The 13,173-nt window shown below is 41.7% G+C and overlaps 1 protein-coding gene across 1 annotated transcript in view; it reads left to right on the plus strand.

The window, feature by feature from the left end:
* Positions 1 to 12,144: 12,144 nt before the first annotated feature.
* UGT8 (UDP glycosyltransferase 8) overlaps positions 12,145 to 13,173 on the plus strand; it is a 71,714-nt gene continuing 70,685 nt past the window's right edge. The window contains exon 1 of the mRNA XM_077815163.1: positions 12,145 to 12,682. The gene's annotated coding sequence lies outside the window, so the exon portion shown is untranslated. The remainder of the gene's footprint in view (positions 12,683 to 13,173) is intronic.

Below are 13,173 nucleotides of genomic sequence, written 5' to 3' on the forward strand. Positions count from 1 at the left end.
TATCTCCAGGTAGATATCCAAACCAGACAAAACATCTCCAAACAACATGGTAATTAAGCTAGACCTAAAGAACATACATTTATAGATTTTAAGGCCAGAAGGGACCATTGTGAACATCTAGTCTGACCTCCTTTAGGCCATAAGACTTCCCTCAATTAATTGTTGCTTCAAGTCCACTAGCTTTGTTTGAATTACAGCATATCTTTGAGGAAAAAGATCCAGTCTCGGTTTAAACATTTCCAGTGATGAAGACAGCCTTTGGTAAGTAGTTCCAGTGATTATTGTTGTCTGTGTTAAAAATGTGCCATATTCCTAGCCTGAATTTGCTAGTTTCAGCTTCCAGCCATTGATCTGGTTATACCTTTGTCTGCTAGACTGAAGAGCCCTCTATCATCAAATTTCTGTTCCCCATGTAGGTACTTATAGAGTGTGATCAAGCCACCCATTAACCTTCTGTTTGATCAGATAAAAAGATAAAACTCCTAGAGTCTTTCACTTTAAAGCGTAAGGTAGAAGATAAGAAGGAAACCGCTACAGGTCAAAAGAACTCTTAAGTTGAAATGACAACGAAGGAAAAACAGGAACCAAAATTGTTTATGTAAAGCAATGAGATAATCCTGAATGGATTTGGGACACAAACAAACACTGGACTAAAGACTAGAGACTAATTTCCTACTTAGGAGAATACATCTGGATAAATACATTTATGAATATATGGGGTGGGGGAATGCAGACAAAGTAATCTGAAAGGGTCAATGCAGGAACCCCAAGAAGGAAGAGAGTGAGAGAGGAAGGATGACATGAGACACCTGAGACCAGAGGCCATACTTCTGACATGATGCCTGTCTAGAGGGTTGAAGAGAAGGAATAATATATATTTGGGTCATGTAAAATACTGGTTATTTTTCTGTATCGACAAAAAAGTGGAGCTATCTGGGTTAGCTTATGCAGAGAATCAGACCCTTTGGTACACATGCTATTGATTTTATTTTAATAGGACTGAATCTGCCAGATTTTGAATGAGACTCAAACCAATAGCCTCTAAGAACTGGACTGGGCCCCAATTCTCCTGCCAATCTCACCTATCACCCCCTGATTTATGAATGACATTGCGGCTTAGGCATCTGGATTTTAGGCACATCCAGGGTTAGGTTGCAGCTGAGTAAAGATGTTGTGAATGCAAGTGGTGCCTAAATATTGGATTTAGGTGCCTAATTGCTACTTTAGGTACCAAAGTTCCTTTATGAATCTAGTCCAGAGAGACTGGCCCAAGGTCACACAGTAGGTCAGTGGCAAAGGCAGGAATAGAACCCAGTCTCTTGTGTCCCATTCCAGTCCCCAATCCTATCCACTAGGCAACACTGCCTTACAACTCCTTGATGTGATCTATAAGGAAACCACAACAGCAAAGCTGTGAAACATTCACCCATCTTGTTGCACTTATTTTTCCTTTTATCTTATTTGTGTTTACATTTTAAACTATGGCTCAATGTGTGGTCCATAAACCAGCTAAAAGAAGTAACTTAGAGCAGTTTGGCTTGGGATTTAATGCTTCCATTTCATGTTTCCAAAAGGACTTCCTTTTTGCTTCTAAGTCTGATTCCTTTCACAGTAGGATCTTGTGTCCTATTCTTTTTGTGTAAGAGACATAGGATAGTTTGTGTGGTGTATTGAGGACGGTGTTGGAATTGCAAGCTATTGCTTTAAGAGCAGGAGTTGAGGGTTTGGTTCAGGGGTCTCTTAGAAGAGTCTGTTTGAAAAGAACCAGTTTAAAGGAAGGTGGGGTGAGTTGTGACTTCCCGCCTTAGGGAGCAGCCTGTTTTTCTCTTTCCTTTGTAGGTGTTAGGTACTATCATTCCGAATTCCACAAAATAAAGTAGTGTTGCATTGCAACCTTACAGTAAGAATATTTATATTTTTATCTAAAAGTATATGTGTATGTCCAATAAGAACAACAATTTGCTTGATGTCATCACTGTCAAAAGGATGACAGAGGAAAGCTGATTGTGCAGCAACAGCCCTAGAGTCCTTGGAAATTCACAATGTAATTGAATATTTGTAAGTGACAAGAGACCACCGTCATAATGCAAAAAGATAAACCCATCTCCTGATGTCATATAGCTCTGCATTAGACTGTGAGTTCTGAGCTACAGGGGTGGTTCTTACTTCATCCTAATAACAAAGGTTGCTGGAAGAGTCACTTTGTTGTAAACACGGGAAATTGGTCAGTTGTTTTTGTAAATGATGATCATGATAATTATTATTAAAAACACTTCTACAAAAATAAATTGCATACAAAAATATATCATAAGGCCCCAATGCTGTAATCATGTTCCTTGGAGAAAATCTATTGGCCCATGTGAATCCCCACTGAAATAAATAGTCTTGTTTGAAGATATGCCTGCACTTGAATTTGTAAGCTTTTGTAGCCTTTTATTTTATTTAAAGTTAATACAATGATGTTGTATTACACCACCATGGGTTCCGCTCTTGTTGCTACAGTTTCAGGCTCAACAGAATGAAAGTGCCTCTGGTGCTTTTCTCAAATTGGAGGCTCACACAAAGTCTAAGGACAATGACCACAGACACAATCACAAGTAGAAAGTCTTATCTGCAATGACAAGTTTTATTAAAGCAATAAGTACAGTTACAATTACCCATGCATATAGAAATCCTACAAAAACCTATGTAATAATTTAACTGTGGTCATATTCATATCCTCAAAGATATTTTTGGGTCTGAAGGACTTCTCACCAACTGATCATCATTAGATGGATATTCCTGCTGGTTTTTTTCCCCATGGGTATTCCCGCTTTTAGCCAACCAGGGAACACTTTATATATTGTAATTCTAACTACGCCTAACACCTCATGCATATGGCATGAAGATGTCAGCCCTCTGTCCCCTATCTGTACTTTCATGCTCCATAAATCTTAGGGTGCCCCATTTTTATAGGTTGTTTGTAGTTCCTCCTATTCTTATGAGCATCAACACATGACAGGTACCCTGCAGTCAAGACAGACATTTAAAGATGTTACAAGCAGGTGTCTCGTGGTTTCAGAAAATACATTGCCATCTACTGCAATCACCTATTGGCACATCTTTACAGTAATCTTGTGACCTGTGGGGCATAGGGTTATTCCTAGGTCACCCACTCATGTCAAGCATTTGTAAGCCTATGGCCTAATATGGCTAAGTTAAAATCTTACAGGTCTCAGCCTATAGGCCTTGTTTTACAGCCATGCTTTACTTACACACCTAATATACACTCATCACTCCTAAATACTGATCAATTCTATATTTCTATGATCCTACAATTTAAATCTATTTAGCATACATGTATATGAAAGATCATATAAATTGACCATAACATCACATAGTACAATGATAAATGGATAATAAAGTTAATTAATTGGCTACAGTTCCCCCCACCTTTGACAGGTTGAAAAAAACCCCAAAACCCTTTTACACCAGTTATATAACAAACACTGTAATTCATAACTTAACACTTATATGTACTTGAAACCTATATGTAACTTAAATCTAGGTGTATACATGTAACTTAATTCTATACTTATTAAGGGTTAGCTATTTCTTCAGGTATCACCTCAAGTGGTGGATCTACTGTTCTCCTGGACTTCGGTACAGAAGCATATGGAGATTCTGGAACTTGATGTGGGTTTATGCTATGCATCACTCCATAAATACCTCCTTCTCTAACATCAGCTATAGATGCTACTGGTGAGGGAACAGTAGCTAAAAAGGGAATGGAAATAGTCCTAATTTGCCTTGACTATTCTTGTTTCCTGTTGTACTGGAACAGTCTGTTGTTATTCTGTTTGAAGTGCAGTGTTAAGGCAATAATATAGAATCTGTGTTGTCAAACATGCATTTTTTTTCCCTGATAAAAATGGCTGGCTGTATCTGGTCCTCCACTTCCTCTTTTGTGGTCAACATCGCTGGTTCCTCTGTTTATGGAGAAATATTTATTTTCTGGTACAGCTTTAAGCAATTGGCAGGGTAGAATTTATCTACTTTTCCTTTTCCTCTAATGCTAATTTTGTAACAGAGGAACTGTATCCATAATATAGTGTGGACCACTCCATCAGTTACATAAATTGTATTCTTGTACCACCTATGTTAGGAGCATAACCTGATCTCCAATTTCCCAAGCATTCTCTCTATGGCCTTTATCAAAATAGGCTTTACCTTCCATTTAGACTTTCCCAATTCAACAGCTATCTGCAAATGAACTTGGTTAAGATGTTTCTTTAATGCTTGCAGATAGGTCTCTAGTTTGACTCCTTCTTGCTGCATGCCACTGATATGCCACAAAAGGTGTTCTGGCATTCATCAGTCATCACTTCAAAGGATGTACGATCTGTGAAGGCAGCTGGAGTTGCCCTGAGTGCCATTAAAATGCTTGGAATCATGGTATCCCAACTGCATCCACCAGCGTCCTCAGCATTAATTTGATGGTGCAATTTGTTCGCTATACCCTTCCCAATAATTAAGATCTATATGGAAAATGCAATTTTTGTTCCATTCCCAACAACTGTAAACACCTTTGAAACACTTGCCCATTGTCAGTCTGTTCCTCTGTCTAGCGTACCAGGGAGTCCCCAACAAGAGAAGACTTGTTCCACCAAGATCTTTGCTTTGGCTAAAGCAGTGTTTAAAGGGAAATGCTTCCACACATTTAGAGAATAGATCAATAACAACAGGAAGGTATTGGTTTCCCCTGATCATAGTAGCTGGACCAATCTATGAAAAAGCAATATGCTTCTGTGATTTTTATTTGGGGAGGCATTAATGTGAAAAACTGGGTCAAAGGTTTCCCTTGATCAACATCTGGGCACACATGATGGTTCCCAGAATACAACAGGGCACCTAATAACAGAGCTAAGGTCTGTACTGGGGACACTGTTATATCCTTGCCCTGCAACAACAAGGTCCAGTGTGCCAGTTGAGCACTAGACACCTGTCCATCATTGATTGGATTAGAGAGCAAAAACTGGAGCTGTGTATGTGTGGAATGCAGCATTATTGGGTTTAAACCAATTAAAAATGCAACATGCTTGATTTCCCAGATGGTGGCCAATAAATATTTTTCACAGATGAAATATTTGAGTTCCACTGGACTCATTTTTCTAGGGGCATAGGCTACTGGCCTGATTTTCCCACGCCTCTCTTGAGAAGCTACTGCTGCAAGTGCAGTTGTACTTGTAGAGATCTCTAAGTGATACCGTTTGTTGGGTTCTGGAGTGATTAGCACAGGTGCTTGCATTACTGCTTGCTGCAGTTCTACAAATGTATTCACATGCTGATCAGTCCAGGCCCAACCAATCCCTTTCTTCAGAAGTTTATACAGTGGACTTGTAATGGAAGCTGTCAAGGTTCCTCCCCCATTCTGAACTCTAGGGTACAGATGTGGGGACCTGCATGAAAAACCTCCTAAGCTTATCTTTACCAGCTTTGGTCAAAACTTCCCCAAGGTACAAAATATTCCACCCGTTGTCCTTGGACTGGCCGCTATCACCACCAAACTAATACTGGTTACTGGGGAAGAGCTGTTTGGACGCGTCCTTCCCCCCAAAATACTTCCCAAACCTTGCACCCCACTTCCTGGACAAGGTTTGGTAAAAAGCCTCACCAATTTGCATAGGTGACCACAGACCCAAACCCTTGGATCTGAGAACAATGAAAAAGCATTCAGTTTCTTACAAGAAGACTTTTAATAAAAATAGAAGTAAATAGAAATGAAGAAATCCCCCCTGTAAAATCAGGATGGTAGATATCTTACAGGGTAATTAGATTCAAAAACATAGAGAACCCCTCTAGGCAAAACCTTAAGTTACAAAAAAGATACACAGACAGAAATAATTATTCTATTCAGCACAATTCTTTTCTCAGCCATTTAAAGAAATCATAATCTAACACATACCTAGCTAGATTACTTACTAAAAGTTCTAAGACTCCATTCCTGGTCTATCCCCGACAGAAACCAGCATATAGACAGACACACAGACCCTTTGTTTCTCTCCCTCCTCCCAGCTTTTGAAAGTATCTTGTCTCCTCATTGGTCATTTTGGTCAGGTGCCAGCGAGGTTACCTTTAGCTTCTTAACCCTTTACAGGTGAGAGGAGCTTTCCCCTGGCCAGGAGGGATTTCAAAGGGGTTTACCCTTCCCTTTATATTTATGACAGAAGCCCTTCTGTTGGACTGGTGTTCTATCCCCTCAAGGCAAGATAATACCTAAAAAAGAAACTTCTGTGGGGGAAAATTTCCTCCTGTGATTACAATAGTCACTGCCATTCTTCCACACTCATGCTTATGCTTAGCAAAAGCATCTATATGTTTATCCACTAATGGCTTCACATGTGATCTTCCCTCTGCAATGTTTTCCCTTGCCGGGGGGCGAGGAAGGCGGGGGAACCTGAACAGGACCTGTTCGATTCATGCTTTGTGTCCTTGTGGATCCTCATTCTCCTCCCCTTCCTGGCTCCCGTGCTCTGAAGCGAAGTCAAAGTCCAGGATAACTAGCTACTACAATGGGTTGGTGTGGCTTGGCAATCCAAATTCATAGATTGAAATTCTCTGTCTTTTTCATATCCTGTTACAATCATTCAACATCCAACTCCTTATCTGACCTTTCACTGACACTGCCTGTAAAGTTTTTCCCCTTCTTTAGTCCTGACAACCTCTTCAAATCCACCCTGTGCTCCCCTGAAATCATCTGTGCCTAGCTGTTCCTCTTTTTCTGACTCTCCAGAGTGTTCACAAGTCCCTTTCTGTTCTCTTCCTGTCTATATCTCGTCCTGGACCAGGTAAGTGGGAGTGAGGGTCTATGTCCTAATGCTGGCTGGTCTTTCCAAGGTCCCACCATGGCTCCTGGAGTATAGGAAGTTGGATTGGTACTACATTAACAAAATATACATGGGGGCAGCTGCATATCTGTACACATATCTTCCTCACTCTCCATCTCACTCTCCATCTCTGGGACATCTTGGGCTTCCTTTCCAGTCTCACCATCTATTTTTACTACCTGAAAATATATGCCCTCCAGAGTATCACAGGTTTGTTCTAACTCTTCAGTTCTCAGAACTAGTTCTGCAATTTTCACTTCTTGCCCAAACAAACATTCCTGGCCCACTGTTGCTTGATTTCTCCACACTGTAATCTCATAAACAGCTCTTTGTAATTGCTGCTTGCAGCAAGTCAGTTCTTTTGCAAGACCATCTCTCTGATAAATAAGAATAGAATTCTTATTCCATTGTCTGAATAAGTTGCTCTCTCAATGCCTCACTAATCCCTTTCTCCTGGGATAAGGCTTGTTGTGCCTGATTCAACTAGTCTGTTTTCCTTCCTAAAATGTTACATGCAATATGGTCACAACCTATTGATATTCCCTTCACCTTCTGAGGTTTTCTCTTTAATGTTTCTTTCTTAAAAATGGAACAACTTAAGTTCCATGGATCTGGGTGGTCTGTGAGGGTTTGATTATTCAGAATTTTTGCTAACCCTCCACGATAGGTTTCAATGTAGTCCCGCACAGAGGCCGCAAGGGGTGTCTGTGGGGCCACTGCAGCAACTACCTGAACTGGCACCTGACCTTGTTCAATGATTCTCTTAGGAGTTCTCAGTGAGCTGTAGCCCACGAAAGCTCATGCTCAAATAAATTGGTTAGTCTCTAAGGTGCCACAAGTCCTCCTTTTCTTTTTGCGAATACAGACTAACACGGCTGCTACTCTGAAACCTCTATTAGGAAGGCGTCCCTCCCTCCCTTTCTCCATATTATCACTAAATATTCTCTGGCATATTAGCCAGGCTGAGAAGCGCTTGTGGAGCTTTCTTCCCCTTCAGCTGCTAGCAGCCGCAGTACAGAATACACGGAGAGGAGGGGCGGAGATGAAGGTAACCCCACAAAGTTTTCCTTGATCCATCATTGGTGGTGCAATCCAGAGGAGCCTAATGGTTTGGGGAGCTTATTAGGAAATTTTGCGGAGATTACCAGTGGCAGCTGACCATCGAACTCACTCTGCCATGCTTGATAAGGCCTTCTTCCCATATGCAAGTGCTGGCTCTCTCACACACAAGAGCTATTTATCTATTTGGTACCACTATATGATAATCTCTCCCTTAAACATTACTCATCAGTAAGACAGCTTAATCAATTTCAATAACTGCAGTATCAGTGAGAGGATACTTCCTCTTTACATTTTTCCTTGGGAGCTCAGATTTTACAATATCATATAGACAGATAAACAAAACCACATAATAATGCAATAGATAGCACACAAAACCCAGGAACAAGCAAAACAGTTACTGTGAGCATGACATGATTCTCCTACCTGCATGAAATGATTTTTATCAATTGATTTTCTCAAGTAGGGGTACACAAACCATTCCCCTATTATCAAAGGTGGTCTTTTCTCTCCTTTTTCTTCCCTGTAGTCACTAGAATCCCATCAGGATTACCATTCTGTAGCCTTTTAATTTATTTAAAGTAAATTTAGTGATGTTATATTACACCACTCTAGGTTTGGCTCCAGTTTCTACAGTTTCAAGCTTAACAGAGTGAAACTGCCCTTGGTGCTTTTCTCAAATTTGGAGGTTCTAAGAACACACGAAGTCTAAGGACAATGACGACAGAAACAATCACAAGTACAAAGTCTTATCTGCAATGACAAGTTTTATTAAAGCAAGTATAAAGTCTTATCTGTAATGACAAGTTTTATTAAAGCAATTGTAAATACAGTTACAATTATCTATACATATAGAAATCCTACAAAAACCTATGCAATAATTATAACTGTGGTCATACTCACATCCTCAAAGATATTCTAGGGTCTGAAGAACCTCTCACCAATTCATCATCTGTAGAAGGACAGTTCCTGCTGGGCTTTTTCCTGTGGGTATTCCCACTTTTACTCAACCAGGGAACCCTTTATATATTGTAATTCTAACTATACCTAACACCTAATGCATATTCAAGGAAGTGTCAACCCTCTGTCCCTTATCTGTACTTTTACATCCCATGAATATTGGGGTGCCCCATTTTTATAGGTTGTGTGTAGTTCCTCTTATTCTCATTAGCATCTATGCATGATAGGTATTCTGCAGTCAAGACAGACGTTCAAAGCTGTTATAATCAGGTGTCTCATGGTCTCAGACAATACATTGTGGTGCATTGCAATCACCTATTGGCACATCTTTACAGTAATCTTATGACTTTTGGTGCATGGAGTTATTCCTAGGTGACCCATGCATGTCAAGCATTCTTAAGCCTTTTGCCTAGTAAGACTAAGTTAAAAATCTTACAAGCCTATAGGCCTTGTGTTACAAGGTAATTTTTGGTAATTTTTGTTCTCTTCTGGACCATTATAGCACTTTTATTTAAAAAATAAAGGAAAAGAGATCTCGTGAATTAAAAAAGTAGTATTTTTAAAATCTTGTAATTTTAAAACATTTTGGGTTATGATTTTTATGAGGTTTGCTACAAAAATAGTTTTGAAACAGCATAAACATTTTCAAATGCTGTTGCTGTCTCTGCACTTGCTAATCTAAAACAAATCAAAAAGTATTCACTGCAGATGATTGAGAAGACGTGAGGAACTCTTTACAAAAGGAATGACTAAGTATTTATTTAGACTTTTACTGCTCTACAATTAATGAGCTCCATCCAAAGCTATGGATGTCCCTGAAAATCATTTAGAATACACAGAAATAAAACACATGCTGACAGTTACCCAATATCAAATAACCAGTTAGCAATAGTGTGATGGGTTGGACCCCCTGTCCGGGATGCCATCTGATGTACTGGGATTTCACTGAGCCTGCCTGCTCCACTAGCCTGGGCTCCCTCTCCCTGTTTTGCTGAATTAGGCTATCTAGCCTCTGGCAAAACACACACACAGGTAGGGATCACACAGAATCACAGGTAGGGATCACACAGAATCACAGGTAGGGATCACACAGAATCTTCAAACAGCTTTCTATGAGAAGACTCAGCTAGGAAATCACCCAGCACTCAAGTGCAGCTCCCCTCTGGAAAGTACACCTAAAATAATATTGTCTTGCGCTCTAGAGAAATCTATACAATGTAAGCTCATAAATTCACCCCCTCCCCCAATGCAGAGGAAGATATACAGATTTTAAATTATTATATTTTAAAGTGATTATAAAGGATAGCAAACAGAACAAAGCAGATTACCAAGCAAATAAAACAAAACATGCATACTAAGCTTAAGATCTTAAAGAGACTGGTTTCAAGAAATAATATCTCACCCTAAATATTGTTTTAGGCAAGTTGCAGAGTTCCTGTAGTTTAGAATTCCACTTATTTATCTTTACAGACTAGACTTCTGTCTTAGTCTCAATTCAGCCCTTGCCTTTCCCACCGCTCAGTTCCTTTGTCTCTTTAGGTACTTTCTTCTTGGGCAGGAAGACAATGGAGAAGAGACCTGTTTGCCTTTCTCCCCAGCCTGAAATAGAATTTATATAAGGTGCAAACCTTTTGTTTCCTAGGCTTGACCTCCCCCACCCCTTTTAGTGGAAAATTACTAAAAGTCCAAGATGGTGTTTAGTACCAGGTGACCTAATAGTGTCACAGCTACATCCCAGGACGTCTCTCTGGAAGGAGAGAGATTAGTATCTTCAAAGTCTTATTGTTTCTTTCTAATGGCCCATCAAGGCTGATGGCCTGTTGTCTGGTGGGTGTCTCCCAAACAAACTCACAGTTTTAATTGTTACATAGTCAATATTCCTAATTTTATATATAGAAACAATACATGTATACACATTGGATAATCACATTCATGCATCCGATGAAGCGAGCTGTAGCTCACGAAAGCTTATGCTCAAATAAATTTGTTAGTCTCTAAGGTGCCACAAGTACTCCTTTTTTTTTTGCAAATTCAGACTAACACGGCTGCTACTCTGAAACCATTCAGTAAACTATAACCTTTCTGATGATACCTTACAAGACCCATACTGCATAAAGTATATCTCAGTTATGCCATATCCATATCATATCTATCCTTCCCATTAGGATAGTTTGGTGTTTCGCCTTTAATATTGTCTCTTTGAGAAACTGCCAACTATCCTGAACTCCTTTTTCCCTTTGATTTTCTTCCCATGGTACCATACCGTACCAGTTCTCTTAGTTTTTTAAAGTCCATTATCCTTATTCTGCTGCGCTCACTTCTTCCTTAGTTAAAGTCCCTCATTACTACCAGGTTTTGTGTTTTGGATATTTCTGTTATTTTTTTCTGGAAATGTCTCATCCACCTCATTATCCTTATCTTGAAAATATCCACAGCTAAATCAGATGTATAAAAATTGAGTCTAATAAACTTTAATGCTTCAGGACATAAGCCACCCACTAACTCAAGATGCTCTCAAGAAACTTCCTCTACATCCATTCTTCCATGATTGTTCACTATAGGGTTTCTTGCCTCTTCTTCTGCAGAATCTGATACTAGCCAAGACAAGTACTGGACTAGATGGACTACTGTTCTGATTCAGAATAGTAATTCCTCTGTTCCTATCTACATTCCTAACTTTTAAAAAATCTTACATGTATAACCATCAGGAGTTTGGAGCACAATGCAACCAGCACAACAGGGACATGAAACACCATGGTCCAGCAGCCAATTGGTTCTGTATCCTAGAATTCAGATAATTCTGGTGCACTAGGACTTGGAATTTTGAGGTGTGGGAGCTGAGGAGGGGAGGATTCAAAAATTGTCTGGCTCCATCAGGATGGAGGTGAAGGAGCCCTGTTTTTTCAGCACTGCTGCACCGGGGGGGAATGGGGGGGGGTCTAGGTTTTTTTGATACACTAATTGGTTAGGCTTGTTCATTTAAGAAGTGGAATTTTGGGGACTGGACTTTATCCTAGAGTAGCAACAGAAAGTCCAGCAGCAATTCTACTCTCCCTTTCAAATCTTGTTTTCCTAACATAGAAGTTTCCTCCATGTACCTGATACCTACCTCCTTTCTCTCCAGAGGGCTGCTGGGGCAACGGGACAGGCTGATTGGAGAGCAGGAGAGACGGTCCCGCCTGCTGGAGGCGGAGATAAGGGGCTGCCCCGTTGAGAGATCCCTGCTGTAGTGGGAGTCTGGGCAGTGTATGGAACTAGAAGGCGCTTGATTTGGAGAGCAGATCTCAGAGTGAGGGGGAGGGTAAAACATACTCGATTTGGCTGACAGACCGACCTGGAAGCTGCATCAGCACCGTGGAGAGTGTGGACATAGGCTCTGGACATATGTGAATATCAGTCCATGTGCACAGCGTGTGTTAGGGTGTCTGGGGCACAGCGCTGAAGGGAGAGGCGTGGAGGAGGTAGAAGGACGTGATGAGGCGTTGAGGGGTGGCTGAGTTTGTGTCCCCTTGCCGATCCCCAGATTTCAGAGACAGCAGAGTCCCGCAGGAGACTGAGAGGAGGCGGGCAGCCGGGCTCTGCCTGTCCTGGCGAGCAGCAACGGGCTTTTGCAAGAAGTCCCCCATTTGTATCAGACACGGAAGTGGCCTGGGAAGAGTCACACAACCTACCTCCCCGAGCCCGTTGTTTCTCCGTGTGACAACAGCGGCCAGTGAAACCTGGGCAGCAGGGAACAAAGCCCCGCTGTCTCCCGCCCAGTCCAGCGGCAGCGGCCAGAGGAACAGTCCTGAAGCAAGGTGAGGGACGGAGAGGCAGGGCTGCAAAAAGACCTGGATTACGCTGGACATCCATTCGGAGGGGAGGGGTTTGCGGGGTGTCAGCGGGGCATGGTGGGCTGGAGAGGAGCAGAAGGGGGGATACGGGAGGGAATAGGGGGTGGGGTTGGGACGTGCAGTGAATGGCTCGGACGGGGTGTGGGTGGGCCTGAGGGACAGGTACGAGGTGGGGAAGGGGTAGACCAGGGGAGCTTCTTCTGATGCTTCTCCACAGCCCGCACAACTTCGCTCCAAAGTCCAGCCCTAGCAATGGAGCAGGGGTGTCCTCCGTGCGTAAGTGCGCGCCGGTGTTGCCCTCGGCCTTGCAGCCGCGGCCGGTCACCAAGGTGCGGCGATTTACTGCAGGTTCAGCGCCGGGTATTGGTCCCGAAGCGGGCTGGGGAGCGGGGGGGGGAGGCTCTTATCCCACCTTGTGGAAGTGCGACCCCCCTCAGGGATCATATGCTACCGGA

The sequence above is a fragment of the Eretmochelys imbricata genome, chromosome 4, assembly GCF_965152235.1.
Source record: "Eretmochelys imbricata isolate rEreImb1 chromosome 4, rEreImb1.hap1, whole genome shotgun sequence".
Lineage (NCBI taxonomy): Eukaryota > Metazoa > Chordata > Testudines > Cheloniidae > Eretmochelys > Eretmochelys imbricata.